The sequence below is a fragment of the Schistocerca serialis genome, chromosome 3 (assembly GCF_023864345.2).
Source record: "Schistocerca serialis cubense isolate TAMUIC-IGC-003099 chromosome 3, iqSchSeri2.2, whole genome shotgun sequence".
NCBI lineage: Eukaryota > Metazoa > Arthropoda > Insecta > Orthoptera > Acrididae > Schistocerca > Schistocerca serialis.
Window position 1 is genome coordinate 785,345,574 of NC_064640.1, and position 20,165 is coordinate 785,365,738.

The window sequence follows — 20,165 nt, forward strand, 5'->3', positions numbered from 1 at the left end:
CCATCTGGCGCTGTTTTCATCCTGGGAGATTATGCAGATTAAATATATGGAAAAAGTAAGTAGTAATTTAGACTGTATGGTTGCAAAGTTTGTTAGTTAGTAAGCAAAGGTTAGGTTGATAGTTTTTTGAAAAACAAGGCGGATTCAACGTGTTCGTTCTAACAGACGAGGAGTCATTTTTTTAGTAAACACGATGTTGTTGGAAACCTCTTCGTTATTTCTGGTGGTACAGTACACAGATTCAAAGATATTTTTAAACATGATGTCAGTGACTTAATGTATTAACGAACAACCCAAGTTCATAATCTTAATTTTTCAATAAAGTAATTAGAGACATAGAACTTTTATTTGGAAAACGCAATAAAAGACCAAAATTCTTGCAATATTTTTAGTTTTTGTATTCAGTAAAACTTTTTTCAAGCGGATAAATTGTTTTTCTTATTTTCCTTGATCCAAAGCAGATTTCACAAATCTCTATAGTCACCTCAAACAGCAATAAGTGGAAATAATAATAATATTAACACTGCTGTTTCTATCCCCATCTCTGTGGGGATGACAGAAATACCCAATTTTTATTTATTTTTGGTTATAAAAGCACGCTTTGCTTGCTCCCAAATCTAATTATAAATTTAATGTCAGGCAGAAAACCTATAATCCTATAGGATTTTTATTTTGATATTTTAAAAAAATTATAAGTTGTTTTGTTTCAAATTTGAGAACTGTTTTCACTCTCCAAATTTTAGGGTACAACATATCAAGCAACTGGAGTTGTGTTTTAAATATCAAAATTTTAATCTTATCACACGAGGAAAATTAACAAGCACACACACACACACACACACACACACACACACACAAACGCGCGCGCACGCGCGCGTGTTCAGCATAGTTTTTGCCTGTTTGCCAATATGTTACACGAAGAACCAGTGAACGTGTTGGAGACTAGCAGAGAAATCAATTGAGCTCGCAAGTGGAGGGAACAGCTTAGGCGTGCTGTATGCAACAGTGCAAGCAGTACCTGGGAACTGGATCTTGAGGCCAACCAACTTGACTGCCGGGAAAATGCGCTCCAGTGTGTGAGCGTCAAGGCTGTTTACACAAGTAGTGTTTACTGGCCTCCTACCCAAGGTCGAGCTAGCCGAAGCGTCATTGCGCTGCATAAGCAGCAGCCGAAGTGCTCGGCGATCCATTAGCCTAGTCGTAACCGTGCTGCTTCCAAAGACTTTCAGTTCCGCAACATCTCTGCGGAGGCAGATTACATTAATGTCGCTTATCTGGTGCGAGTCTAACTACCGACACGACACTGTTACGACTTCCCCAGTTGTAATGTCGTTAACATTCCGTGAAACGTTAATACGGTTGCTTTCGAAACCGCACTACAGTTAGCTAATGTGGCATATCAACGTTCTAAAATTTTGTTCTCTCGAGATGTCTTTTGAGAGTAATAAAGATGTATCCAAGTGAAGATAGGAAATCCACTAATTAAAATCTTAGGAATTCGACAACTGCGGTTGTTCCCTTTCAGGGATTACCATGACCACTGCACAAACGTAGTTCAATGTTTGTAAAACGGTAACAATTTTAGTTTCGAATAATTGGTATGTTAACTTAGCTCTTTCCTCGAGTTTTTCAGTGTAGCAATAGGGTTTCTTCCAAGCCAAATATCCACAGCAGGCTAGAAACGCCATGCAATCAAGCACCGTTTTCTGGCGCGGGGACTGATCGTGCTTGTTTCCTGTTAGTATACAAAGTTGGTCACGTAACGTGGACCATAGGTATTTCAGTGCAGATCAGTACATAGAACCATGGCATTCGGCCAGCGACAGCACGCAAAGGACAGAATGTTATCACATGCACTTTTTTGTAAATCGAAGTACTGAAGAAAATATGAATTTTCGAGTTCCGAACCTTGAAAAATAGGAATGCAGTGGCATGATATAGCTATTGTGAGTATTCGCAGCGCCCATTTCTCGAAAGTAGCTGGAAAAATTTGCTAAGTCTCAGGCTGAATTCTGCCATAGAACATGTTTCCACGTAAACAATAACATAATAAGCCTGAAAATGCGCTTAGTCACCCGACGTCGTTTTCAATGCACGAACGTCCCGTCTAAAACTCGTTATTCGTACCTGACACATTCGAAAAATTTTCTTTCGTTTTTCTTTCTTATTTTTTCTCGATTCCTGCCAAGAAAAGCTATATTATGATACTGCACCAAACCTGGGATTGTGCGTGACATTTCATTTCAATTTTGGATCGCAAAGTACGACTAAAAATTAAAGAAAATTGCTGAGATACGGAGAATATACACACATCAAAAAAAGTTTTGCATCACCCCGGTTCCCAGAACTCCTGAAGATAGACGTTGACTGTGGATATTGTATCACAGACTCTGTTCCTTTGACTGTTCAGAGATGTCACTAAACCAGGCCAAAGATGTAAACAACCATACATGAGCAGCGCCTGTTAGACAGAGTGGGACCGACAGCCGATCAGTTCCAGTCATTCCACCAGGAAGGAGGTACAGGGCTTGTGTTGACTGTAGTTCAACCATGCCTAGACGGTCAATACCGCGGTTCGATCGCGTCCGTATTGTTACTTTGTGCCAGGAAGGCCTCTCAACAAGAGAAGTGTCCAGGCGTCTCGAAGTGAACCAAAGCGATGTTGTTCGGACATGGAGGAGATACAGAGAGACAGGAACTGTCGATGACATGCCTCGCTCAGGCCGCCCAAGGCATACTACTGCAGTGGATGCCCGCTACCTACGAATTATGGCTCGAAGGAACCCTGACAGCAACGCCACTATGTTGAATAATGCTTTACGTGTAGCCACAGGACGTCGTGTTACGACTCAAAATGTGCTCAATAGGCTGCCTGATGCGCAACTTCACTCTCGACGTCCATGGCGACGTTCCATCTTTGCAACCACGACTCCATGCAGCGCAGTACAGGTGGGCCCAACAACATGCCAAATGGGCCGCTCAGAATTGGCATCACCTTCTCTTCACCGATGAGTATCGCATATGCCTTCAACCAGACAATCGTCGGAGACGTGTTTGGAGGCAACCCGGTCAGGCTGAACGCCTTAGACACACTGTCCAGCGAGTGCAGCAAGGTGGAGGATCCCTGCTGTTTTGGGATGGCATTATATGGGGCTGGTGGTCATGGAAGGCGCCGTAACGGCTGTACGATACGTGGATGCCATCCTCCAACCGATAGTGCAACCATATCGGTAGCATATTGGAGAGGCATTCGTCTTCATGGATGACAATTCGCGCCCCATCGTGCACATCCTTTGAATCACTTCCTTCAGGATCACGACATGCCGACCGCTGCGGCCGAGCGGTTCTAGGCGCTTCAGTCCGGAACCGCGCCGCTGCTACGGTTGCAGATTCGAATCCTGCCTCGGGCATGGGTGTGTGTGATGTCCTTAGGTTAGTTAGGTTTAAGTAGTTCTAACTCTAGGGGACTGATGACCTCAGATGTTAAGTCCCATAGTGCTTAGAGCCATTTGAACCATTTGATAACGACATCGCTCGACTAGAGTGACCAGCATGTTCTCCAGACATGAACCCTATCCAACATGTCTGGGATAGATTGAAAAGGGCTGTTTATGGACGACGTGTCCCACAACTACTCTGAGGAATCTACGCCGAGCCGGCCGCGGTGGTCTAGCGGTTCTAGGCGCGCAGTCCGGAACCGCGCGACTGCTACGGTCGCAGGTTCGAATCCTGCCTCGGGCATGGATGTGTGTGATGTCCTTAGGTTAGTTAGGTTTAAGTAGTTCTAAGTTCTAGGGGACTGATGACCACAGATGTTAAGTCCCATAGTGCTCAGAACCATTTCTACGCCGAATCGCCGTTGAGGAGTGGGACAATCTGGACCAACAGTGCCTTGATGAACTTGTGGATAGTATGCTACGACGAATACAGTCATGCATCAATGCAAAAGGACGTGCTACTGGGTATTAGAGGTACCGGTGTGTACAGCAATCTGGACCACCACTTCTGAAGGTCTCGCTGTATGATGGTACAACAGGCAATGTGTGGTTTTCAAAAATGGTTGAAATGGCTCTGAGCACTATGGGACTTAACATCTATGGTCATCACTCTCCTAGAGCTTAGAACTACTTAAACCTAACTAACCTAAGGACATCACACAACACCCAGTCATCACGAGGCAGAGAAAATCCCTGACCCCGCCGGGAATCGAACCAGGGAACCCGGGTGTGGTTTTCATGAGCGAGAAAATGGACGGAAATGATGTCTATGTTGATCTCTATTACAGTTTTCTGTACGGGTTCCGGTACTCTCGGAAACGAGGTGTTGCAAAACCTTTTTTGATGTAAGCAGAAAATTTAGCTGGCTTAAAAATATAATTTGTACTTAATTAAGCGGAGTAGCAGATTCATGCGCTAGTACCTCAACAGTTTCTCACTGTCGTCTCTAGAAAAGCTAATTCAGCTTAATTCATTAGTGCACTAGTTTTTCACTGACGGAGTTTAGGATAGTCTTCCGTAGCTAAGCGTATAGTAATTTTTGTCGTTGAATCAATGAAACAATCGAATCAGTTGCGAAACGTTTTGGTATCCATTGCTAAAACAAAGGAAAGAATTTTGTTAAGCAGGATTCTATCAAATGGAGTAAAATTTCGTACTTCATCGAAAACGCTACAAAATTTAGAACAGTTCTTGGACAATCTGTCGTCCCCAGATTGCAGTGTTGCTTGCGTTTCCACTGCATCGTTTCACAAACTGTTCCACGGCATGAAAGAATGGCTTCTTAACGATGTCTGCGATAATCCAACGTAGCTTCCTTGAGTCACCGCATACATGGTTCATGGCATACGTGTCTTCTACACGGTGTTTTGAGTTTCATCTCATGTATTTTATACTGGGAAGATATTGCATTATGCTGCAGGCCGTAGGATGGTGTCTATGATCTTTAAGCTATTCCCTTGATGTGGCAAATGTGTGAAGGAGCGCACCATCTTCTTAAAAAATCCTCAAGTGCTCGGGAAGAGTAAGACAGGGACAATCGTTACAGCATAGCAGCGCGCTGTGGAACGAACTCCTGGAATGACCAGCCACAAACATTCCATTGTTTCCGATGTTGAGCTTGCCTGACAAGTCTGGAGCAATTCCATCGATTTCCTTGCGTGCAGTTTTTCTTTTCTCAGTGTTTATTTTCATTTCCAGTCTTTACTGGATCAACATCGACTGAGAAATTGTGACCTGTGATGTATGCGTCGACTGCAGCATTTTATTCCCGACCAGTTGTGAACTTCTGCTAAACTGACGATAATGAACTAGAGAAAATGTAAAGCACGGAGGCCTTGCAGGTAAACTAGGGTAGATACTCGAGAAATATACAACAAAAGGGCATTCAATTAGATGTTGTAGTTTGTAAATGGCCGCTTTCATTCCTTTCGAATGACGTCAAGGCTTGGATAGTTTCATGTTTCTAATAATGGCTGAACATCACGTTAGCATAAAATATATTTGGTTTTGGCTAAATTGAATGAAACCTGCTTGGTTAGTTGCCCATTTTCTGTATAGGTTCCGGTATTTAACTAAGCGGAGTAGCAGATTCGTACGCTAGTACCTCAGCAGTTTCTTTAGTGACGGTAATACAGAGTGATCTGTAGTAACCATATTCCTTTGCAAAGTCATTAGAGGAAATGGAGGCAGAGATGTTCGAATACAATATCAGTCTTGTGTTGCTTAAACATAATCACCTCTAATACTAACGTAAGCGTAATGTTGCAAAACGATATGAAAAGGAATGAGTACGTGAGTGCGTAGTAGGGAAGACGAGTGGTCTACTTTGGCTTACTGGCAGAGTTTTATGGAAGAACAACTCATCTAGAAAGACGGTCGCATATGAAAAATTGTGCAGTCCACCCTTGAGTACTGCTCGTGTGTTTAGGATCCATTTCAGGCCGAATTACAAGAAGACATGAAAGCAGTTCAGAGGCATATTGTTAGAGTTTTTACCAGTATGTTCAATCAACACGCGATTGTTACTGAGATGTTTCGTGAACTCAAATCGGAATTCCTGAAAGGAAGCCGACGTTCACTACTGAGAAAATTTAGAGAACAGGCCTTTGAAGCTGACTGCAGAACGATCCTACTGCCGCCAACGTACATTTCGCATAAGAGCGCGAAAACAAGATAAGAGAAATAGGGGCTCTTATAGAGGCATAAGACAGTTGTTTTTCCATCGCTCAATTTGAGAGTAAAGGAAGAAAGGAAATGACTAGTAATGGTACTTGGTACACTCCGTCATACACCATACAATGGCTACCGGAGTATGTATGTAGACGAAGACGTAGAAAGAAGTACGGCCTGAATAAAAGGGTGATGGAGCATTCTCACTCATTAATCTTCTAAGAAGATGTCATGAAACCGCTTCTGTCAAACGAACTGATTGTGTATCTGTAGTCAATATCATCCAAACGAAAGCTCCCAGTCTGTGTGATAGGCAGCTGGCTGTTTCTCAAGCTGAAAAATTTTCCCTGTCTTAGGAGTCTCGGAACGATTACGCTGGAATCCATAGCTCGCACAGCAATGACGTAACAGCATAAGTAGCTGGAATGCTGTCCTTTTTTTTCTCCTTCAACGAAATTGAAAACTAGAGTTCTGGACAAATAAACTGTAACGTCAGTTTTACTATATGCTTGGACAGCAAGTACCACATCGAACGCTTTTTATTGTTCTATCAGAGCAGTTCCTGAATAAAAGTGTCTTTATTACACGAAAGTCGCACGTTTGTCTTTTGCTACCTCCCAGTACTTCTGTCTCGTCTTGCTTCTGAATGATTTTGTGCTGTTGCTTTGCTGAACACAAGAACTATACGTGTTGGTCAGCTAATCAAGGAATCGTTAGCGTATACGTACGGAATAGCTTAGCTGCAGCTCTTGTTGCGGATTCATGAAGAGTTCTCTGGCCGGAGTAGGAATATTAACAACTTCCTGCATGCTGATTCAACATCGTTTTTAGCTGAAACACCTGGTTAAATTGGTAAAGAATAACAATTAGACGCCTATCCTTTTACTCACCGTCTTCTCTTAATTTCATTATATTTAATACTGACGTATGTCTTGATCCACATTAATTTTACTTCTTCCCGATAATTCGTGTGTTATCTATGTAGTGTTATACAAAATGGATATATAATGAGTGATAGTCTGTTCAGGGATCATTCGATAGTGACGCTAAATTGTTGGCATTTGGATTGACTTTCCAGAAGTCTATCAGTTTTTAAAAACTCGGAAGAGTGATGTCAAAAAGTGTTTGGAGAAGTTACGCAACTACTTCCGAATCTGCCTTTCCTGCTAGGTCAAAAACACTCAGGGAAATTTAGGAAAACCTGAGAGATAATTAACGGAGCGTTTCTTTCGTTGATGCCTGTTCACTTCGACAGAATCTAATTCGTATTTAATAGCTCTATGACGACAGAAAAAGAAACACACGAACCAACCACTACTGCAACATCATTTATAACTCATTGTTCTTCGAAATACCTCGATATTAGATTTCGTTGCAAGGTTATTTGTTTTACCTTTTGGAATTTTTATAAGTAAACTGATACTAGATTTAATATTCGTATCATTAGTTCTATGTGTTCACATTTAAGGTATAAGTTTACAGATTTCTAGAGTTTTGAAACGAAATGATTCCTAGTGGTAATATTTAATTTCATTTATAAGGTTTCATCAATTTCACAATGTTTATGTTCATTATGTTGCCACAGAAAAAATTACAAAAGTTATGACTAGAAGAGGGTAATTCTGCATTTAATTTCCCATTGCATTGGAACCAAATTTTGTGGTTAGCGGGGACAGAGCGAGAGAGAGGAATAAGCTGATGAATTAAATCACTTTTCAACTATATTAGTCGGTGTCAAATGTGTAGGGCTGCACGCCATCCATTACGATTTACTCATCAGGTGACAATGAGAACGAATACTGAGTGTACCACGTAACGTAACGTGAACTTCCGGAATATTTCGTAATCAATTGAAGGTCTCGAAGAAAGTTTCTCGCCAGGTTTGCAAGTCATAGGTTTCCTCATTTCGAACATTAAACGTTGTATTTAAAAGTATTCAGTCAGTAATGTACGAATGGATGAAAAGCTTTAGTTTTTTACGCTACACAGCGATGTCATGGTTACCTACTTCAATCGTACATATACATGATGTCTCCTGATGTTTATTAACCAGTTCAGAATTACAACTCCACATTTGCGACAGCAAAATACTCAGTATTTTCGAGTATTGTTAATACTCGTAACATTTAAACTACATAGTCCTTTAAGCTTGTATGATATTTGGAAAGTAACTTTTGAAATTAATAGTAACTTAAAAGTAAAACTTTAAAAAGTGACTTTCGAACCACATAGTTCTTTAAGCTTGTGTGGTATTTGGAAAGTAAAGTAAACATGCACCTCTTTATCAGCATTCTACAGCTTATGAAAGTAGCAATACTTTCATATCATAGATGCCAACATTCGTAGCGAAAACCCTCTAAAACAACCTGAGAAATTCGCTAATTTTGAAGCTAAATTCTTCCACTATAGCTCAGTTTCATACCTTGTAAACGATGTTAAGTGGAAAAGGTAAAATGGCACCACTGTAATAGAATTCTGAATCATCATAGCTAATTTCCCAGCTGTTAACTGGAAAAAATTTCGGCGAAAATGTGGCAAGCCATGCCTCTTTTTACGAGCAGTAGGATGTCAGAATACAGTATACCTTGCCATTGTTTCAAAATCAAAGTACAGTATATAAATATGTCTTTACTCTCAAATGTACTCAGAAATACTCAGCCTTCTTACTACCACGTGACACTTCGTTATTGTGTAACAAAAGTTACAGAAATGTAATGAGAATTCTCGAAACGAACGCTACTCTGTGTAAGATGCTGCAGTGAGCTTGTGAATTCCGCATATGAACGAAATTTCACTGAGAGGAAGCCAGTGATGTACACTCAAAGACAAATAAAAGACGCACCACGAAGGAATTATACGGATGGGACGGAAATCGGTAGATGTGATGTGAATGTACATACAAACAAATGATTTCGATGTAAAAAAAACTTGATGATTTGTTTAAGAGAAAAAGCTTTACAAATTGAGCAAGTCAATAACGCGTTCGTCTACCTCTGGCGCTTATGCAAGCAGTTATTGTGGTGTCACCGCCAGACACCACACTTGCTAGGTCCGTTAGTATACGTCGGACCCGCGTGTCGCCACTATCAGTGATTGCAGACCGAGCGCCGCCACACGGCAGGTCTAGTCTAGAGAGACTCCCTAGCACTCGCCCCAGTTGTACAGCCGACTTTGCTAGCGATGGTTCACTGACTACGCTCATTTGCCGAGACGATAGTTTAGCATAGCCTTCAGCTACGTCATTTGCTACGACCTAGCAAGGCGCCATATTCAGTAATTAGAATTAATTCTGAACAGATGATATTGTGAATCATGTACCGTCAAGAGCGACGTTCATCATTAATGGATTAAAGTTAAGTATCCAACTAATTACGTCCGCATTCTGAATTCTAATTCCTTGTCATGTTCCAGACCTCACGTCAGTGTAGTTCTTCCCTCCTCACGCTAGCCTGCGTGAGCTAAAACGCGTGCATTTCGGTCTCCTCTAGTAATACGGTGTTGGCTCTTCTGCCAACACAACAGTTATTCGACTTGTGATTGATTGGTTAAACTGTTCGATGTCCTCCTGGGGAACATCGTATCAGATTCTGTTCTACTGGCGCGATTGACTGTCAAAATCCCGTGATGGTTGGAGCGCCCTGCCCATATGCTCCAAAGGTTCTCAGTTGGGGAGGGATACGGTGACCTCGCAGGCCAAGGTAGGATTTGGCAATCACGAAAACAGGCAGTAGAGACTCTCGCCGTGTGCGGGCTGTCATTATATTGCTGAAATGTAAGCCCAGGATGGTTTGTCATGAAGGACAACAGACGAGGCGCAGAATATCGTCGACGTATCAGGGTGCCGCGGATGCAACCAAAGGGGTCCTATTATGAAATGCTGTACCAACCCACACCATCGCTCCTGGTTGTCTTGCCATATGGTGGCAAGAGTCAGGTTCATATCCCACTGCTGTCCAGGGCGTCTCCAGACCCATCGTCGCTGGTCATTCGGGGCTCATTTCGACGCTGGACTCATCATTGAAGACAATTCTACTCTGGTCAATGAGAGTCCAGGTGGAATGTGGCCGACATCGCCGCAAACGAACTTGTTGGTGTCCTGAGGTAAATGGTAGTTGGCACAAATGGCGCCGTGAGCTCAGCTCCCTTTCTGTGAACCGCCTATTAATGGTTCTTGTGGTCACTGAAGCAACAGTTGCACGTCGGACTGATGATAATGACGAATCCGGGACTTTGAGTGCCTCTCTGACGACTGCTCGGTCCCCACGTTCTGTCGTCTCTCTAGGTCGACAGCTTCCTTCTTGACGCTGTGTTCGGCCATGGTCCACCCATTCCTGCCAACATCGTCGAACAGTGGCATCGGTCCTGTTCAAGTGTCTAGCGATTCGCCGATAACCCCAACCGGCTACTTTGAGGCCAGCTATGGGTCCTGTCTCAAATGCTGATATCTGCGTATATTGTTCATGTGACTGTCTATGAGTCATAATTATTGTCCATCTGAGTGCACGGAATGAAATTCGCAAAGACTTTATGCCCTGTTGATGTCCCCTGTTTACTATCCTTGGCCGGTCGCTGTGGACGAGCGGTTCTAGGCGCTTCAGTCCGGAACCTCGCTGCTGTTACGGTCACAGGTTCGAATCCTGCCTCGGGCATGGATGTGTGTGATGTCCTTAAGTTAGTTAGGTTTAAGTAGTTCTAAGTTCTAGGGGTCTGGTGACCTTAGATGTTAAGTCCCATAGTGCTTAGAGCCATTTGAACCATTTTGAACTATCCTTGGTAGCAGGGCGGTGAAATTACGCTGCAGCGAGACACATTCATCCATCGGACGCCAAAGGGTACAGTTTTGCATTTTCTGTACGTACCTGTATGAATGTAAGTGTGTGACCAATTTGCATAATTCGTCGGTTTTTGTTTTGTTTTAGAGGGAATTCCTGCGAACAGTGGTTATCACTCGAAGTTAGATGTTGCTAAGTTTGCGTAACAACAATCATTCTACTTGATTTTAAAACGTGGATCATACTATGCGTGTTTTCAATTCAGTAGTTACGCTAATGTTTGATAATGTGTTATGTACGCTGGTCCGTACATAGGTTGCGCTTCTTATATTTCACATGTGGACTTCACATCTGAGATAGTTGTGTCCGTACCTGCTGTGGCTGTGCGAAACTTTTATTAGGAACGCTCCGCATGTTGCTTTCCCCCGCACTTATGAGTAGTAGATAAAGAAGATGCTATTGCATAACAATTTTTTCTGTGATTTACCTTGATAGTGCCAACGGCCTTGCCGCAGTGGTAACACCGGTTCCCGTCAGATCACTGAAGTTAAGCGCTGTCGGGCTGGGCTAGCACTTGGATGGGTGACCATCCGGTCTGCCGTGCGCTGTTGGCAAACGGGGTGCACTCAGCCCTTGTGAGGCAAACTGAGGAGCTACTTGATTGAGAAGTAGCGGCTCCGGTCTCGTAAACTGACATACGGCCGGGAGAGCGGTGTGCTGACCACATGCCCCTCCATATCCGCATCCAATGACGCCTATGGGCTGAGGATGACACGGCGACCGGTCGGTACCGTTGGGCCTTCATGGCGTGTTTGGGAGGAGTTTTAGTTTTTAGCTTGATAATAGACAATGGGGTGACATTATCTGATTGCAAAATAATTAAATAAAGTGTTCATTTCGAAATAAAAGAATAGCCTACGCAGGAAAATGAATACCTTTAATAAATTTAAAGCGGCTGTGGACCCATAATTAAAGAAGACTTAATTCCTTCTGTGATGGATTATGTAATACGTACGTGGCGTTTGTGATTAGTGGTTTTTGGCAAAGTAGAACAAACCTACTGCGCGATGGATTGTACTGAGATTGTTCAAGGGAACTCTGCTGTCAGTAAATTCTGCTGTCGATCCGTATACAGCTAGCATGTCCGCATTGGCGAAAATTTTGTTCCTATCAGCTTCATGTCTCTCCGCAGTAGATAGGCTTTATCACGCAAACACGCGATGTTTTCCATAATACACACGAAACAAGTTTAATCACATTAGGCGATTTATCTCACCTTTTTAACTGTTTGCGGATTTTATCAGCATAAAATCTGAAAAGTAAAACGCGAGAATACGGTGCAATCACGTGGTGCTTAAATTATGCAGTCAATAGTTTTAACATTATGATGCAGTCGTCAGCCTGTCTCAGTATACTCTCTTCACATATTTCCCCAAGATATCAAACTTTGACATTTATTAGAGGGGCCGGAAAGCAGTGTCATTTTTTACATTAAATTCAAACAAATAAACTGTTAACAACTTATTTATTTTTAATCAATGATGTAATACCTTCGTTATTAACAACCTTTTACCATTGGTGCACAAATTTTCGATACCGGATCGACAATAAATCAATTGGTTTTCGAGCAAAATATCTGGAGTTGGAATTTTGGACATCATTGACATTTTCACATTTTTTTGCCACTTAGAAAATGTTGTAGCAATCAGAATAAGTGGAAATGCGATGGTGCAATGTCGAGCGAGTATGGTGGTTGAAGCAATACGTTCCACCCTAACTCGTTAATTTTTTCCAGGGTTCGTCTTGCGCAGTGAGGTCTTGTTTTGTCGTGTTGCAGAATAACGTTTTTTCTGTTGACAAGTACTGGGCAATTAGTTGCATGTAGTGGATCGGTTAGCTTTGTTTATCATTCCTAATCTGTTGCAAATGCTCTTGGATGGTCGACCAAGGTTGGTTAATAGTGTTTGACGGTACCTCGATTATCTGACACTTCTGCTCTTAAGATGTCATTGTCCAAGGCTGTTTGCCCTCCTGATCGATACGAGTCGCAAACACCAAAATTATCGGATTTGAACTTAGATAACCACCTCTGGCATTTGCGAACGCCTAATGCACTTGGATAAACACCTCAAATGTTTTTGGTAGCAATTGTTGCGTTACTACCCTTACAAAGCCCGTCCGGTTAGCCGTGCCGTCCAACGCGCTGCTTCCCGGCCGGGAAGGCATACCGGTCCCCGGCACGAATCAGCCCGGCGGATTTGTGTCGAGGTCCGGTGTGCTGGCCAGTCTGTGGATGGTTCTGAAGGCGGTTTTCCATCTGTCAAGGTGAATGTGGGCTGGTTCCCCTTATTCCGCCACACACTGCACAAACACTTTCTCCACCTACGCGCACACCATATTTACTCTACCACGCAAACTTTGGGGTTACACTCGTCTGGTGTGAGACGTTCCCAGAGGGGTCCACTGGGGGCCGAACCGCACAACAACCCTGGGTTAGGCGTGGGGCGGCGGTGGGGTGAGTGGACTGCTGTAGCCTGTTGTCGGGTTGTGAACCCCCGAGGGCTACTGCGGGGACGAAGCCTCTCAGCTTATCCACTACGGATATCTAAAGAACCTGTGACTGTTCATTCAATGTAAATAAATATAAGACAATAAAAATAAAAGTAGTATAAACCATACTATGCTAGATATGTATCTCTTCCTGTAATTTCACCATAAATTGAAAAAAAATAAATAAATAAAAATAAAAATAAAAAATAAAAATTTTATTATTTACGAGTAAACAACTCACTCTAGCTTTAAAATACCTTTAGCAAGAATTTGAAGGATACAACAGTTGATAAAGACAAACAAAACGTAGAAACGACATTACTTTCCTTATATGGATATGGTGTCTGTTCTTTCGGACATGTCCAAAAGAACAGACACCATATCCATACAAGTATATAGTTCTGGCGATACCGGCCATGACCTTCTTCTTCTGTGCGGATGCACACATATTCTCCGAACTCTTACGGGACTTGGAAGACTGTCTTCCACGAGTAATGAGTGTGTTGGGGTGGGACACTACGAATGTAGTGTGTGGACATACATGGTGAGAATGTGGGTCTCGCGGGAGACGCGCGCTAGATAGTCCCTGCAGTCACACTATCATCTGTGCGCGTGGTGGCTCAGATGGGTAGAGCGTCTGCCATGTAAGCAGGAGAGCCCGGCTTCGAGTCCCGGTCGGGGGCACACATTTTCACCTGTCCCCGTTGATCTATATCAACGCCCGTGCGCAACTGACGGTATTAATATAATTCTAACATTACTTTCCGGCCCCCCTGATATTAGTTTATGATAGATTCACATATCTGTGTTTATTGGCACGGCGTTGTTTAGCTTGCATCAATATCTCCACTAGATACAACGGAGCACAAGGTGCGCTGTGTCCGTATACATCGGCCACACTTTGTTATTGTTGTAAAACTTTTCACTGCAGTTATTGCTATATCACCAAATCACAGTAGTCTTTTTGTAATTAAATACGTGACATGTAGCTGTCTGTATGTCCTTTATTATCACTACCGATTTAGATATCATGCATGATTTACTTATCATGTTATGTCATATCAATGTGGCAATGGATTGACGGGAGGAGAGAGCAGAGGGCAATGAAACGAACAAATAATCCTAATAAACATAGGTCCGAAACCAATGGTTTCCCCTCTACGAAATATCACGACTGAGTACATGAACAACTTATAACAGAGTTCCCGAGGATCCCAACTGCAGATATGCAATTGATGAAAAACGCAATACAGCAACCATTCCACATGTCTACCTGTTATGTGAGGGCAGGCTCCATCTCCTCGTCCATGATCGTACACGTTCATAAACTCAGGCGTGTTCCTAATGCGTTGACAACAATTCACAGTGCATTACTGGAGTTCATCGATATTGTCAACAAGACTAGAGTACATGAAAGCTTTTAAATACCGCCACAAAAGAAAAAAAAAACAAGAACAAAAATCCAACGGGCTCAAGTCGGGGACTTGTGAGGTCATGATATTGGCGGGTCACAGCTGATACACTTGTTGAAACCCTGTTTAGGCATCCGGAATGATGATAAAATCAAACAAGGACAGTTTCTTACTTTGTAATTTTCACGTCACTTGCGGTATTTAGAAATAAAAGTAACCATCGACAACAACAGTGTTGTAACGTTGGCATGAATACACTTGTGCATATGTAGTTTCGAGGAAACCATTCGTTTCCGGACCTACCCACCGAGCGAGGTGGCGCAGTGGTTAGCACACTGGACTCGCATTCGGGAGGACGACGGTTCAATCCCGCGTCCGGCCATCCTGATTTAGGTTTTCCGTGATTTCCCTAAATCTCTCCAGGCAAATGCCGGGATGGTTCCTTTGAAAGGGCACGGCCGACTACCTTCCCCGTCCTTCCCTAATCCGATGAGACCAATGACCTCGCTGTTTGGTCTCTCCCCCCAAACAACCCAACCCGGACCTACTTTTATTCGGATTATACCTTCTTTCATTGTCGTCTATTCACCTGTTTCGTTTGTACCTACAAACACCCTGTATACGAACTTCTTTCCTTTGGTGATGGTCATCAACCGAAACCGATAGTGATAATAAAGAAGATGTAGGCAGCTACGTGTCATATACTTCATTAAATACTTAACAGCTGTTATCGATCGCTTTTAAAAAGTATTGAACAGTAGTCTTCCTTTGACGAGCTGTCAAATATCCGTAAAAGTTTTCTAACAGAAAAGTACAAAGCTGTGGATGTTATACACTATCAATCTATTTAGTTAACCCGTTTTCTGCTTACAAGGCTATCATTAGGATGTAGCTGACCATTGTCATCAAAGAAATAGCGATACTGGTGAACTACTTCAAAAAGAGTGAGTTGGAAAAAACAGAGCAAATGTCACATGTGACAGTGCAGTTGTAACATAATTGAAAATATAAGCTAAACAGTAAATAAGTATCCATAAACCAACGAGAAAACATTGAGATTAGACTCTGAAAAGCAAAGAGTTAGTGCATGAGGGTGAGGCTTTGAGACGGAAGGGATGGAGGACTGCAAAAAGCAAAAAGAACTCATGCTATCCTTGAAATTAAATTTGTAACTCCTGTACGTACTGCATAAACGGCATATTTGTGTCCTTTGTAAATATAAAGAACTACGCTCAACGGAAGAGTTGGTGTAAATATGGTTGAAAAACACAGTAGCCTATACAGTAATGTAAATTACATTGACAATCACGATAAAATAAAATTAATAAAAGATGACAGTGCTGGAGAATAATTTGAAATGGAGTAAAAGTTCCTTCCCTATTTCGGTAGAGAAATAAGTCACGAGAATTAAATAAACTGCAAAATATTGACCCGTTTGCGTAAAATTGTTTGACTGGTCAGAGGTTGTTGACAGGAATTCTGTAAAGCATTCATTGACAGACACTCGATGAATGAGGTCGTACACCTCGTGAATACCAGACTAGCAAGTTACGGGAAACGATATTTCACGACAGAATCTACGCGCATTTTTGAGTCGTCCACATATATATTTTTGAGAGCATATGAAAATAAATGCAATGCCATGTGTCTTGATCAAATACAGCACGAAAACAGACACGCTACTTGCCAAAATAGTCACTAGCGACACGGCAACGTGCGCAGAGGGCCGTGCCATCGTGATATACAAATTATTCACACAGAGAGTGGAAAGTGTGGGAACCTGCGAACAGATATCCGAAACAACAGTGAAGAGAGGAGCAATGCGACCAATAGTCTCCCCTTAGTAGCCCCTCCTCCCCCCCCCCCCCCCCCCTTGCGTCAGAAAACGTAGTTTAGGTCCCCTACATCTGTCTCCAGAGACTTTATAAACCAACAGGGCACGAGATTTTTATCATCCAGGGAAGAATTAGAATCTGTGACCAAAACCTTTTAGAGTATTTGCTGAGTGAACGGGATAATATACACTACTGGCCATTAAAATTGGTGCACCACGAAGATGATGTGCTACAGACGCGAAATTTAGCCGACGGGAATAAGATGCGGTGATATGCAAATTATTAGCTTTCCAGAGTATTCACACAAGGTTGGCGCTGGTGGCGACACCTACAACGTGCTGACATGAGGAAAGTTTCCAAACGATTTCTCATACACAAACAGCAGTTGACCGGCAATAGCCTTAAGTACGTATGTTACTGAGTTACCTTAACGTTTCCTTACCTTAGATTTTGTTTTGTCGTGTGTTCAATAATAAGTGATTACAGTACTAGCTCAGTGAGCATCCAGTAGAGTATTAAATATGAGCCGGCCGAAGTGGCCGTGCGGTTAAAGGCGCTGCAGTCTGGAACCGCAAGACCGCTACGGTCGCAGGTTCAAATCCTGCCTCGGGCATGGATGTTTGTGGTGTCCTTAGGTTAGTTAGGTTTAACTAGTTCTAAGTTCTAGGGGACTAATGACCTCAGCAGTTGAGTCCCATAGTGCTCAGAGCCATTAAATATGACTTACTAGAGCTCTTAAGTTCAGAGATGACAGAGTACAGGAGTAACAGACGAGGAGGATGACTTTTCCCTTCCCTTGTTCACAACGTGACGCGCAGCTACAGGGTGATAAACTGCCCTGCCATTGCTCTTCAAGGAACGTCGGTGCCAAGCCCTAGTTGCTTCACCATGAGTGAACTCAGTAATCACACTAGAAGCGATAATTAATCTATGAAACAAAGTCTCGGTTTCCGGCCTGACAGGCCAAGAAGGAATGATAGTCCTTAATCGGTGTCCACTCCATTTGCGCGGTGATGTTGTGAAGTTACGAGACATCTGTCGCGAACATAATGAAAACAATATGCTGCTCCATGGTTCTAAAAATACGATTGGTGGTCACCGAACGTATTTATGTAGTATTCTAGTGTGACGTCCTGGACCTGTTAGTGTGGTTTAAGAAGTAAGAGTATTATGGGTATTTGTTTCCATGTGTGGGGACTCTCGATCCTGTTTAGTCTCTTTTTTTTTGTGGGTGACCACGCTGTACTTGGGATGCGATGGGCTGTCGTGAAACAAGCAGTAGGCGACCGATAACCGCCTCGTCATGATTCATGGGTGTTTCCGCTGTTTCTATTTACTTTTCATTTTTCTACTGTTCTCCATTGAACGTACCATAAAAAATATTACTAATAATGTTTTAAATCAAATGCTGAACAATATAGCATAATTTTTAGTTCATTTAAAATAGTGTTTTTCGGAAAAATATGAAAAATGATGAAAATAAATAATAAATTTAAGTTCTGAAAACACCACATAAATAACAATTCAAACTATACAACGTTACCTACATTTTTAATTCTATTTGATAATTTTACTTTGAATAGTTTGTGAGCTATGAATATGAAAATCGCTTGGTTTTATTAAAGTACGGTAACTTTCGCCTTTAAAGAAACCAGGAACCGCATTCTTTCATCACAGCTGAGAGTTTGCAAACGATATTAACTTATAGTCTACTCTAGATGACAGCAAACTGAACCCACACAAAAATTGCAAGATTTCCTGCTGTCCGAAATCAAATGGAACTTCCCAGTGGATCATACGAAGACCATACAAAATTAAAACAATGAATCCCTGTAGACACTATACAACTGTATGTTGGTAGCTGGCTGTGTATTATCTGCGTTAAGCTGTGTATGGAGGGTTGTGTAATGCATTTCGTAGCGCAGACCTATTCGCAGGTAGAGCAGGATCAGCTGTGACAACGAACTCTCCGACTGCTGCAAGAACGATGCGCAGTTCACTACTTATAATAACACGAGGGCTATTCGGAAAGTAAGTTCCGGTCAATCGTGAAATGGAAGCCGCAAAATCAAAACTGTTTTATTTGCAACAGTTAGCTACACCTTCCAGCCACTCCTCTACATAGCTACCACTCCGACTTGGACATTTGTCGTAGCGTTGTACCAACTTTACAATACCCTCGACATAGCAGACAACCGCCGGTGCTTTCCGCCAATTCTCTACGATGATCTATAGCTCGTTGCCTGTGCCAAAATGTGTTTTTCATAGCCAGCGGTTCATGTGATCAGGGATGAAATTCAGCGAGAGGTAATTACGCGCTGTATTGTGGGTGATCAAACAGTTCCCATGGAAAACTCTGCAGAAGCATCTTTATTGCCCCTGCAGAATGCGGCAAGTATCATCATAACGGAGAAGAGAAATGGAAGGAGAGCTTAACTCGTGAAGTGATTCTGTGCTACAGTGAAAATCGTGTATGCTTAGGTATCACTTGGATCAATTTGAAATTTGTGTACGTATAGTAGTGCTTGCCAGTGACTACAGCGCTGCCATTGTGCAACTGAACTACAGAAACTGCTATTTCAGTCCAGGGCACACATACACTGACCATGTGCTGTGTCTTATCACAACTTCACTAACGTCACACAGAACAGCTTAACAGACTCATCTGTTTCTGCTTTATGGAGGCTTTAACGCACGTAACGACTCTTCCAGCTCCAGTATTAGGGACTGAACCGTCGACGACCTTGGCCTATCAGAGGACCCGTGCTTGCTTAATGAGGGACATACGACACACATTAGCGCAGTAATGGATGCGTTCCCCGCGACAGATTGCTCCGGTCATTTCCTCCCGCAGACGTCGCTCCAGTTGCAGGTTGTGGTCGTTGAACTGTCCCTACAATTTCCATATATGGGTACCACTCCTCGAGGGTGCAGCGGCGGAAGGACAACCGATTTGTAGGAATACGAAATGGAATGACAACATGTATTCGATCGCATGGAAAAGCAGGCGGTAAACTTCGGTTCATTGGCAGGATACTGGGGAAGTGCAGTCAGTCAACGAAGGAGTATTCTTAAAAATCACTTGTGCGTTCCATTTTACAGTAGTGCCTAAGTGTGGGAAATGCAATAACTCAACGAAGGAGTGTTCTTAAAAATTTCTTACGCGTTCCATCTTAGAGTACTGCTGAAACGTGTGGGACCCATACAAGATAGCACTACCGGGAATATTGAACTTACACTAATTGTCACAGGTCTATTTGACACATGGAAGTGCATCACGGAGATGCTGAAGATACTGAACCCGCAGACGTTTGAAGGTAGACGCCAATTATCTCGCGAAAGCCTATCTCCCAAGTTTAGAGAACCAGTACTAAGCCAAGAGGGCAGAGGTATTGTCAGCCACACCCTTAGGAAACGAGAAGACAAGGT

General features: G+C 42.6%; 1 protein-coding gene and 1 pseudogene across 1 annotated transcript in view; one reads left to right on the forward strand and one right to left on the reverse strand.

The window, feature by feature from the left end:
* LOC126471228 (nose resistant to fluoxetine protein 6-like) overlaps nt 1-20,165 on the reverse strand; it is a 292,721-nt gene that overhangs the window by 166,053 nt on the left and 106,503 nt on the right. The gene's annotated exons all lie outside the window — the stretch shown is intronic.
* Nucleotides 11,436-11,553, forward strand: LOC126471867 (5S ribosomal RNA; annotated as a pseudogene).